The sequence below is a fragment of the Nannospalax galili genome, unplaced genomic scaffold (assembly GCF_000622305.1).
Source record: "Nannospalax galili isolate Female #2095 unplaced genomic scaffold, S.galili_v1.0 scaffold381, whole genome shotgun sequence".
In the NCBI taxonomy this organism is placed as follows: domain Eukaryota; kingdom Metazoa; phylum Chordata; class Mammalia; order Rodentia; family Spalacidae; genus Nannospalax; species Nannospalax galili.
In genome coordinates, this window is record NW_008347312.1 from 3,340,761 (window position 1) to 3,353,481 (window position 12,721).

Below are 12,721 nucleotides of genomic sequence, written 5' to 3' on the forward strand. Positions count from 1 at the left end.
TTATTTTAATGGGAATAGTTCCAGTTTTTCTCCATTTAGAATGATATTGGCTGTGGGTTTGTTGTATATAGCTTTAATTATAATGAGGTATGTTCCCTCTAGTCCAATTCCCTCTAGGATTTTTGTCCCCGACCGCTTTCCGTCTCGCCGGCAAGAACGACGCGGGAGGACAAGTCAGGATCCTTCTGCAGCAGTTTATTTGAAGACTGAAGACCAAAGACGCCGAGAAGTGGGAGAGCTGTTGCTTATATATGCCCCAAAGGTCCCATTTATGATGTATAAGAAGCGGATTGGTTGCTGGAGATCATAAGAAGCGGATTGGTTGCTGGAGATCACGCCACGGGAGGAGGCGAGGGAAAGCAGGCTCTTGTGCACGCCCCTTATGGGTGTGGCAGGATGTTTACTTTTAAGAAGGTCCGGATACCGGCGCCATCTTGTAATGGCGGCGGAGGCTGTGGCTCTCCACAGGGAAGAATGTAAGAGTTGAAGGGTGAGGAGGAATGTTGGGGAAATGCTGTCCTCTGGACATGACATGGCTATTGCAATCACAAATTCACAGCAGCTAGCACCTAGTTGGAGAAAGTAGGTCTCTTGGTGTGTGCTTCTGAAGGACAGATCTCAATTTCTGTTCCTCTCTCTGCTTCCTGCCCTCCATGAAGTGAGCAACTCTGCCCATCCATACCCAATGTAAGAGTTGAAGGGTGAGGAGGAATGTTGGGGAAATGCTGTCCTCTGGACATGACATGGCTATTGCAATCACAAATTCACAGCAGCTAGCACCTAGTTGGAGAAAGTAGGTCTCTTGGTGTGTGCTTCTGAAGGACAGATCTCAATTTCTGTTCCTCTCTCTGCTTCCTGCCCTCCATGAAGTGAGCAACTCTGCCCATCCATACCCTTCTGTGATGATATTCTGTCTTAGCAGAGCCTAGAAACAACAGTCAGTCATGGACTGAAATCTCTGAAACAATAAGCCAAAATAAATCCTTACTCTGAAGTTGTCCTCAAAGGTGTCTGTCACAGTGATGAAGAATGTAACACACTGTCTCTTGGTCTTGGATGATCTGGATGAAGGAAATTTGAAACAGATAGCCAGATCATAGGGGAATTGCTCTCTCGTTCACTGTGAGAAAACTGCCACCAATTTGAGGCTAGCTGAGACACTTTGCGAAGAATGACCTCGTGGGTGGGAGCCAGCTGTCCCAGTCAAAGCCAAACATGAGAAAGAATCCAGCCTAAGACAACCAGAGCCATCTCCACAACCCACAGACATGTCAGAGGCTGGAAGAACCATCCAAGTGGCCCATATGTGATGGCTATTCCAAGTCAAGGGGGTTTAGAGAGTTATTGTCTACAGCATCATTATGACAATGGAAAACACTGTGGATATGGAAGTCCTAGGCATCAGCACCCTCTGACTACAGACTAAAGCTATAGCAACTTGTAAATGAGAATAATTCAAATTCTACATCCTATTTTGTATGTTTTATTAGCATATAGTAATTATACACAACAGGTCTTATCACATTCTCATACATGGACATAATGTGTGTAGCTGATATTCACCCCTCATACCCTCTCTTATCACTTCCTTTCCCTACCAATCATTAATTTCATCTAAATCCTCAGAGGTGGGTGGAACCCTATAGAGCTGGTTCCCCTTCCATGGGAGGATGTTGATGGGCCCAATTTGGTGAATATTTTGTTCAGATGATCACTGGTGCTGTGTGTTCAAAAGAAAACATCCATGTCATGCCCAGAAGTGCCTTCCTGCCTTCCTCAGCTCTTACGTTCTTCCCACCTCATCTTCAGTGACGTTTCCTGAGCCCTGGAAGGGGTAATATAGATCCCTGAGCCTTGGGTGGGGTGATATAGATCCCTGGGCCTTGGGTGGGGTGATATATCCTGTTTGTATCTAGGAATTCTACATTCATTCTCAGTGTTTTGAAAAGCCATGTGTCCTTGCAGTCACTGCTGTTCAATGCAAAAAGAAAAAAGAATCTTCTCTGACCAAAGTTGATGACAGCATTACTTTATGGGCATAAACATAATTATTTAAAAGGCAGTTTGGTGGGTACATAATGTCCATTTAGCTAAACAAAAGCAATAGCTTTATAGTACCACATGTGAATTCCTTCCTGTGGAATGGGCATCAAATCCAATCAGAGAGTGGTTAGTTATCCCCATAACAGACTTGTCACTATCGCACTATAGGTTCATCATGTCTAGTCAGTCAGTATTGTTGCACAGATGGTCCACGGCTGAGTAAGACTGTAGATGACAATTCTTCTCCAGCAGTCTACATAGAATCTTCTGGAAATATGAGGGCTAGCCAGCAAGGAGGAAGCTTGTAGCCCAGTTCCAGCTTGATTTTTCTATGTCCTGTGACCTAGGTATGTGGCAAATTTGGCCATAGGGCCTTACTACCAATTCTATCTAGTTCTGGTGGGCAACCAACAGCAGTGGACATTTCCCATGTTGTTTGCTGGAGGAGGGGGGCCTCAGGGATCTCTTTGATCAACAACTCATAGGGAAGCAGTCCACTCCTGGCACTGAGATTTTCATTTAATATATCCTATTTTGAGTTAAATAATGGGAGGGCTAATTAATTAAATAAGAGAGGGATAAAGGAAAGGTCATGAACCTTTCCCTATAAAGAGCTAGGTAACAAATTTTTAGGCTTTGTGGACCACCTGGTGTCCATCAAAACCACTCCACCTTGGAAGTGCAAAAGTAGCTGTGTTGGCAATGGGGAAACAATGAACAGAGAGTTGTGTACAAGCACAGGTACAAGTGCAGGCGGCCACATGGGTTTTCTCCAAGGGCTGTAGCCTGTCCCTGTGCTGGTCCCTGGCATAAAGTAAGTATCACAGGTCTTTCCCCTCTGTTCCCTAAGAAATAAACAGTTAACAGTTTCTTCTACTTCATCCAAATCATTCCTACACATTTGCATCCTTTACAAATATGCATATGTATATACACACATAAAATACTAGATGGCGTATATTTAACTATTTCACAAAATACATCTTAGATGTTTTTCTGTGTCAGCACATATAGGGTGACCTCATTGATTTTATTCACTGCAAAATATCCCATACTAAGGATGTAGCGTAATTTATTGCTGAGCTTTCAATTGTTTTCCAATACTGTACTCTCCAAACAAATGCTGCAATGAACATCCTCATGTAGATAAATGTTGGCACACAGGATGGACTGTTTTTCTTCCTGCCCTTCACTCAACAGCACTTGGACAAAGGCTAATGTGATGCCTGACAGTCACCAGGCACTGTGTTAGGTGCTGGCAGCTCTCAGAGTTGAAGCTCAGGTCCCTGTCCTTAAAGCACTCATAGATGGATTTACTATGGGTCATGCATGGAGTTGTGACTAGTCTACACATGTTCTCGACCAGTCTCCACAAGAAGCACCATGGGAGGCAATACTATCACCATCTCTACTTTACAGATGAAACTGGAGAGTAAAGAAATCGAGTAACTTGCCTGAACTCACAAAGCATACAAAGGATTAAGCTGGAACTCGAACCCTGGCTCTTGATCCTCTGCCTGTACATCAGGAGCACATGCGGGAGCTCAGAGGAGAAAAGAAAGGACTGTTTGGGAAGATGATGAAAAGTTCCATGGACAAAATGAAAACTGCAGAGTATCAAAAGGCACCAGCGGGGATCTGGAGAGAGAGCTCAGTCAGTGAAGTGATCACCACACAAGCATGAGGGCCTCCGTGCATCCCGAGTGCAAGTAAAAAAGTCTGAGCATGGGGCTGGAGAGATGATTCAGCAGTTAAGAGCGCTGGCTGCTCTTGCAGAGGAACTAGGTTCAGTTCCCAACACCCACATGGTGGCTAACAACCATCCTTAACTCCAGTTCCAAGGGATCCGACACTCGCTTCTGACCTCTGTGGGCATTGCACAACACAGGTGCACTTACACACATGCAGGCAACACACTCACACACATAAAATATAACAAAAATCATAAATAAAATTTTTTAAAGTCTGAGCATGATGGTGCACACTTGTAATCCCAGTGCTGAGAGAGGCAGAGACAGGAAGCTCCCTGGGGCTCACTAGCCAGCCAGCCTAACCTAATCAGTGAGCCCTAGACCAGTGAGAGACTGTGCCTCAGAAAGTAAGGTGCTTGGCATCTGAGGAATGACACCCAAGCTTGACTTCTGACCTGTACACACATACATGCATACACACACATACACAAAATACAGAGCACACATGATTTATCACTAAGAATCCAGAATACCAAGCAACACACAAACCATGGTCTGGGAGGTCTGGGTATGTAGAAAGCACATGTGATTCCGTATGATGAGGCAAACTGAAGGAGCGCAGCTGAAAAGAGGCCTAAGGCATTGCATGGGAAATTCCTCATCTTAGCTGAGGACTCTGAACTTTATCCTAAAAGTTATGACGAGCTGCTGGAGGATTTTAAAACAGGAGAATCAAGATCAGAGCTGCATTTTGAGGAGAGCAGGCTAGCTGTAGCATGGAAAATGGATTAGAGAGGGTCAGAGGGGAGCCAGGAGATGGATTGGGAGGCTGCCAGAGTGCTCCAAGCCCCACTTGAGCACATTTCCTTCTTGGAGGAAGTTTTGGCCATGTAATTAAAGACAGCAGGGTGGAATTGGGCCTTAAGGGCAGGATGCACCAATCCTATGAACCCAGAAGCTCATATGCTCCCGAAAATGCCAAAGGCAAGTTCGGTTCCATGATTTTACCCAAGATGTGAGAGCCAAAGCCGATGGCTGACTGCCTAGTGTGGGGAGGCTGATGTAGTCCTGGACCATTTCACTCTGTCCAGAAAGCTTCAGACAGCGGAGAGATGTCCTTAAGTGGCACCATCCCAGCAAGAGAGCATCCTGAGCAGTTGCTGTCTGATTCTGATGCCCCACTCAGTTTGTGAGGAGAAGCTGTAGTCCCACAGGGAGCCAAATAGCTGTAGCCACTGCAGGGTGAGTCATCCCATTGGAATCTGGCTGTGTTTCCTAGGAGGTAGAGGAGCTGGGCGGAAGTGCTGGCCCTTCAGGGAACCATGGCTGACACTGGCAGAGGATACCAGTCATGACAGGTTGTCCAATAGATACCCTTGTCCACCCACTGACCTTGAAAAGAGGGAAGTCACTGGGAAGACTCACTCACTTCTAAACAAGGCTGAGTGTCCAACAGACCTGAGTTGGAGACAAGATGCCAAAGTTCACTGACTAGGGCAGGGGCAGAAAGTGCCAGAAAGCAGGATCAGGAGCTGAAACAGGTAATTAAAACAACTATTTGTGGGGCCCAGATTCCAGGCAGGAGCTCTGCTAAGCCCTTTACAGCATCATAATTGTGACTGCTAGAATACTTATATCATTACTTCATTTACTCTACTCAGTAGGGACCAGCCCAAGCCAGTTTGTGGCTTGTCTTTATTCAGTCCACAGTTTGCCATTTTTATAAAAAGTTTAAGAGAAAAAGTAGATTATGGAAACCATTTCTGACCTGCAAATCCTAAACAGGGGCTGGGGCTGGGGCTGGGACTGGGGCTCAGTGGAGTGATTGCCTATCATACAAGAAGCCCTGGTCTCACCTGATAGTTGAGAAAGGTGGCAAGAACACACATTGGACAGAAGACAACATCTTCAACAAATGGTGCTGGCAAACTGGATCTCCACCTGGAGAAAAATGAAAATAGAGCCTTACCTTTCACCTTGCACAGAAGTCCACTCCAAATGGATTAGAGACCTCAATGTGAAACCTGAAACCGTTAGAAGAAAATATAGGCAATTACCCCTCAAGATACAGGTGTAGGAAAGGACTTTCTAAATTGGACATCAGTTGCTCAGGAATTAAAGTCAACAATTGACAAGTGGGGTCTCATTAAACTAAAAGCTTCTGTTCAACAAAAGAAACAATCAAGGAGTGAAAAGGAAAGCCACGGAGTGGGAGAAAACCTTCATCGGCTACACATCTGATAGAGGATTAATATCCAGAGTATAAAAAGAATTCAAAAACCAAGGAATCAAGAAAACAAATGACTCAAAAGATGGGCTATGGATCTGAAAAGAAGAAATAAAAATGGCAAAGAAACACCTTAAAAAGTGTCCAACCTCCTTAGTAATTAGAGAAATGTACGTTAAACCACTCTAAGATTTCAATTTACCCAGGAAGACTGGCTAAGATCAAACGGACAAATGACACCAAATGCTGGAGAGATGTGGAGAAAGGGGAATGCTCTCTCACTGCTGGTGGGATTGCAAATGTGCAACCACTATGGAAAGCAGCGTGGAGAACTCTTAAAAGACCAAAATGGATCTACCATATAATCCAGTTACACCACTCCTTGACATATACCCAAAGGACTCATCCATGTTTGTTGCCACTCTTTTCACAATAGCTAAGAAATGGAAACAACCTAAACTGATCAGTCTCTCAACTGATGAATGAGCAATGAAAATGTGGTACATTTACACGATAAAGTTCTCCTCAGCAGTAAAGAAGGATGAAATCATGAAATTTGCAGACAAGTATACCAGTCACCACTCATCGAAGAAGCCTCTTTTTGCAATAAATGGAGACTATTAGAGTTACACAGCTGGTCGCACTGAGAATAAGTATCTATGAAATGCCCATGAATTAATGAATGAATAAATTTTCATGATTACCCAGTGAAGTAGATACTATCATCACTTATTTCTGATAAGGAAACTGAGGTTCACACTGACCAGATGACTTGCCAGAGTCTCAATGCTAGCAAGAACCTGAGCTGCAATTCAAACCAGGCAATTCGAAACTCAAAACTTGGGCTTTTCAACCATAGCAAAAGACCTGGTGCCTTAAACTGAGAAGCTGGGTCTGGGTCTCCCAGACTAACACAGGGCCAGAATACTAGGAGACCCAACCCCAGCTTCTCAGTTTAGGCACCAGTTTCAAGACAAGATATACCCTTCAAAAAGGCATGCCCCTAGTGACTTGCTTCCTCCAGCTAGGCCCTACCTCCTCCAGTTTCCACCATGTCCCAGTATCACCATTCAGCTATGGCTCAATGGATAGATACCCATGATGAGGTAAGAGTCCCCATGATCCAACCACCTCTGCATACCTGAGACTTTGAGGTACATTCCAGACCCAAATTACAATGCTCTCCAACTGCCCTGTGATTGAGAATCACCTGGGGTACTTGATAAAATTCACATTCCCAGGCCCTGTTTGCTTGGGATTCAGGCTCCATAAAACAAGGTGGGCCCCAGAAGTCTGAGAAGGAAAAGGAGGGGAAATGAGGTGGCTTCCAGGGATAAAGAAACTTGGAATGAAGAGGGAAAGGGCAGACTTCAAAACATGGCCGACACTGTAGTTCAGCTGCTGGGAACATTGAGGAGCTCTGGATCTCTCACCAGCTCAGCGTGGAAGTGAATGTATGTCAAGACAAAAAGTGACCAAGAGCTTTGATGCAGACTACATGCCTGTTACCAACATTTCAATATGGTAGTGAGTGATGTGGAAGACTGATTACTACAGAAACTGAGGAAGAGACAAAGACATATATACCAACAAAATAGTATATGCCAAGACTCTTTGTCCCAGAGAAGGTGCTGTACTGGTGGCCCCTTCCTCTGTTGCGAATTGGCTGAAACAATTTACCTTGTATGGAAAATAAGAGACTTTGTACAATTGAGACTTCCACATCGTAAGACATCTGTGAAAAGCTTGCCTAGAACTTAATATTCAGAAATTAACTAAAGACTCTCACCTTGAAATGAGGTGACTTCCAAGAAATTTAGAGCTTCTTAAGCTAAATATTTTTTTTCTCCAACCCTGCCATAAACATGATTACCAAGTGCTCTCTTTTTATCTGTGTGTATGTATGTGCACGCACTCATGTGTATGAGTGCTCATGTGTGTGAGTGGAGGCAAGTACATGTTTTGGCACATGTGTGGATATCAGAGGACAACTCAGGTGTTAGTCCTTGCCTTCTAGCTTGTTTGAAACATATCTCTCCCTTTTTGAGCACGTGTGTGTATGGTGTGCATGTACATGTGTATGCACATTAGCATGTGTGTATGTACTTATGGCTATGTATGCACATGTTCCACATGCATATGAAGGCCAGAAGTTGGCACGGGTGTCTTTCTCAATTGTCCACTTTATTTTACTGAGGTAGGTAGCATCTCCTGTTCTTAATCAACCTAGAACTCACCAATTTGGCTGTTCCAAGCCAACTTGCCCCAGGAGTCCCCTTGTGTCCACTTCCTGAGCACTGGGATTACAGGCATGCTACCACACACACCAGGCATTTCTACGGGTTCTGAGGGTCTGAACTCGGCTCTTCTTTATTCACTGAGCCATTTTCCAAGCCCCAAAGGGGTTCCATTTCAGGAATTGATTTGCCCCAATGTTCTTGAAGTCAGTTTCTAATTTTCTTCCTAAAAAAAAAGTGAGGGGCAATGAAAAGGAGGGATTACAGTCATCCCTCTGTATTCACAGGGGATTGCTTCCAGGACCAAACCCACTGATGTACAAGTCCTTTATTTTTAAGGCTAGTCGACAGATCTCAGGTGGGACAGCAGGAGGAGGCCTAAGCCCAGGTCTGGAATGGAGACAGTGTGGGGAGGGTCCGGCTAGCTAAGCAGAATAGCTCTAGAGTAGGGCAATGTAGCTGGTGCTCAGTGCAGGGGTCTCAAGACACAGTGGGTGGGGTCTGACTTACTAGGCTAGTCTGGAGGTCTCAGACAGGATGAACAGGTACATTTGTATTTATACTGTCTCTTATGTTCATGAGTTCTCACGCTCATAACCCTCTTTCCACAACAGAGTTAGTTTTACCTACTGCATATACGTGCATTTTTTAATAAATTTTTTGCTTAAGAATTATGTCTGGGGCTGGAGAGATGGCTCATTAGTTGAGTACTGGCTGTTCTTGCAGAGGACCAAGGTTCAATTCCCAGCACCCAAATGACAGCTGACAACAGTCCATAACTCCAGTTTCAGGGGATCTGACATCTGACACCCTCTTCTGACCTCTGTGGGCACTGCACAATGCAGGTACACTTACACATAAGGGCAATACACTCATACACATGAAATAAAAATAATAAATAAATAAAATATTTTCAGAGGTTGGGGATTTAGCTCAGTGGTAGAACACTTGCCCAGCAAGCGCAAGGCCCTGGGTTCGATCCTCAGCTCCAAAAAAAAAAAAGACAGAATAATAAAAAAAAAAAATTAAATGAATTTTTCTATGTGGAGGTACAGATGTGGAGGAGATTTAAATACCATCAAACTGTATTGTATGAAAATCGCAAAAAATCAATTAAAAATAATTATTTAAGAAGCACAGCATTTTGGGGGCTGGAGAGACGGCTCAGTGGTTAAGAGCACTGGTTGTTCTTACAGAAGACCTGGGTTTGAATCCCAGCACCCACATGGCTGCTAACAACTGTTCATAATTCCAATTCCAGGGGATCCAACAGCCTCTTCTGTCCTCCGCCGGCATTGTAGGACACAGGTGCACTTACTTACATGCAGGCAATACACAAATACACATAAAATAAAAATAATAAAGCCGGGCGTGGTGGAACACGCCTTTAATCCCAGCACTCAAGAGGCAGAGGCAGGCAGATGTCTGTGAGTTCAAGGCCAGCCCTGTCTACATAGTGAGTTCCAGGACAGCTCGGGCTACAGGGAGACCCTGTCTCAAAAAGACCAATAAATAAATAAATAACTAATGACCACACAAATGACCTTAGCAGGAAACTATATTTGTGCCATAGAAGGTTACTTCAAATGTCTGTTATGATGCAAATGCTATGTAAATCATTGTTTAACTATATCATTTAGGATTTTTTCAAAAATCCACACATGTTCAATACAATGTAATTGTTTTGCAAATGTTTTGAGTTTCTGAGCAATTTAACTCTACCTCACTACTTTACAATTTGTTCAGTGATTCCTAAGTACCTGGTTGGGGAGTCCCTGGAATGGCATCCAGGGCTGAATATAGTCCCCATAGAAGGCCTACTACGTTTGATTGAAAAACTACTGACTGTAAGGAATTGGTTTGTTAAGGCTTTGTGGGAAAATGGATCTAGAGCTAGGGAGTCAGAGAAAGAAGAGCTGATTCCTGAGGGGGACATAGTTCATTGCATCCAGAAATCCAGACCATGCCAGACTAAAATGAGTCACATGGACAGCAAAGCTTTGGCAGTTTAGATCTAGGAAAAGGAGATTCATAAGGTGAAAAACTTTGCTCAGTGAGGACTTTAGTGGGAGAAGAAACTCACAATCACAAGCTAAAAACAACTTAGTTTGTTTTCTCTTAGGCTGTTTGACACTTAAACCAACAAATTTTTTTAAGTATTCCGTCAGCATAATTACAATCATTATGGTTAGGGATCTTTTTTGTGATATAGCCAAGATAGAGAACGCAAAGATAGAGCACAGAGGAGCGAGCATCAAATCCAGTTCTCCTGTAGAGTGGGCATCAAATCCAATCCAAAATCAGTTGCTTACTCCCATGTCAGTGTTGTTACATAGAAGGTCCACAGCACATAAGAACTGATGAGCATTCTGCTCAGCAGCCTGAATGGCATCTCCTGGAACAATGTGGGCTAGCCAGCAGAGAGGAAACTTCTAGCCCAGTTCTAGTTTGATTTCTCTATGTCCAATAGCCAAGGCATGTAGCATCTTCACAATAAGGTGTTACCATCTAGTTCCATCTAGTTCTGGTGGACACCCAGCTGCTGACACAGGGAAAGCACAGAGGGAGGCAAACAACTGGGATCAGGGAAGAACATAGATGGGGTTGGGGGTCACAGAGTGCTGGGTTCTGCCACTGGCCAGCTCCCATGCATCCTTGGGCTGGGCTCATGTCTCAACTAGGGCTCATCAGAGAAGCAAGACCAGTAGGAGAACTATAGATACTAATATAGAGGTTGGTGTAACTAGGGCTACTGTCTCAGTCTGTTTGAACCACTATAATGAAGTACCTAAAACTGGGTGGCTAATAATCAGTAGAATTTTTTTCATAGTTCTGCAATCTTGGAAGTTCAAGATTAAGGTTAATTTTCTGGTGACAGGTGACTGTCTTCCTGGTTCACAGATGACTGTCTTCCTGTTGTGTCCTTACATGACAGAGGACAAGAGAGCTCTTTACAGTGGGGAGTGTGAATATCTTCTTTGTTTTTTTTATGTGTATGAGTGCTATGCCTGCATGTATGTAAGTGCACCCATGTCATGCAATGCTGGTGTGGAACAAAAGAGAGTATTGGATCCCCTGGAACTGGAGTTACAGATGGTTGTTAGTTGCCATGTTGGTTCTGGGATTTGAACCCAGCCAGTAGTATTCTTAACCACTTAACCACTGAACCATTTCTCCAGTCTAAAATATCCTCTTTTTTTTTTGCTAATTTATACACAGGAATGATTTATTTAACGTAGTCATTTGTGCCATCCGCCTGTAAAATTCAGAACATTTCTTAATATGTCTCAAAAGCAGAGTGAACCATAATGATACATTTTCACATTAATTGGTACATCAGAAGACACAAAACTTAACTCTATGACAACAGTTCAAAATTAAAATTTACAAAATAAGATATCCTCTTATAAGTACACTAATCTCATCATAAAGTGACCGCCCTTATGACTTCATCTAATCTTAATCACTTCCCAAAGACCTGATTTCTAAATACCAACACATTAGGGATTAGATTTCATTTCAGAATTTTAAAGGATTGCAAGTTCAAGGCCATGGTGACACTGTGTATGAAAAAATAAAAATAAATTTGGGAATATACATTATATATATGCATATATATATATATATATTTAAATTACTTAAGAAATTGATCACAAAGTTCTGGGGAAATGGCTCCGTGGGTAGTAGCACTTGTTGCACAAGCATGAAGACCTGAATTTAGGCCCCAGCACCCATATAAAAGCTGGATGTAGCTGCTTGTGCACGTCTAACCCCAGCTCTGTGGTAAGAGGAAACGGGGATCACTGGGGCTTCCTGATTGACAGTCTAGCCAAATGGCAAGCTCCAGGTTCAATGAAAGATCATGTCTCAAGGGAATAAGACAGAAGGTGATAGAGCAGGACATCTGGTGTTCTCCTTTGACCTCCAAACACTCAAGAATGGGTGTGTGCCACCCCACACACACACACACACGTACACATACAATACACACACACACACACACACACACAGAGGAGAGGAGGGGAGGGGAGGGGAGGACAGAGGTGGGCAAGGGAGGGGAGAGGAGGGAGATTTTGGTCACAAAGACTTGGCTTTGTGCACTTGTGGGAATGGGCTAAACAGCTTCTGAAAGTCTTTCCTCTTTGATCTAATGCTAAAGTTTAAAGCCCACAGGCAAGTGGTTGAGATGGGAAGATGGGCATAAGGTAGGAAAATCGAGAACAAGGTGGAAACCCCAAGCCCCTTTCAGTTCTTATTGCCCCTCATTTTGGTAAGCTCGCTCTGAGGATGAGGAGGGGAGGGGCCTGGGGAGGGGCACTCTCAAAGAAAATTCAGAACACGGGAGCAGTTGCAGATCGGGGTGCTGCCCCACAACAAGGAGGTGAGCAGGGATGTGTGTGAGCTGCTGCTCCTCAGGCAATGGGAAGGAAAAGGGAGTCTGGGAAATGTCGTTCAGTCTGGGTGGTTGAGCCCTTCAAAGTCTTAGAGAACACCTAGGAGATGGAGATGGAGGTGGAGGTGGG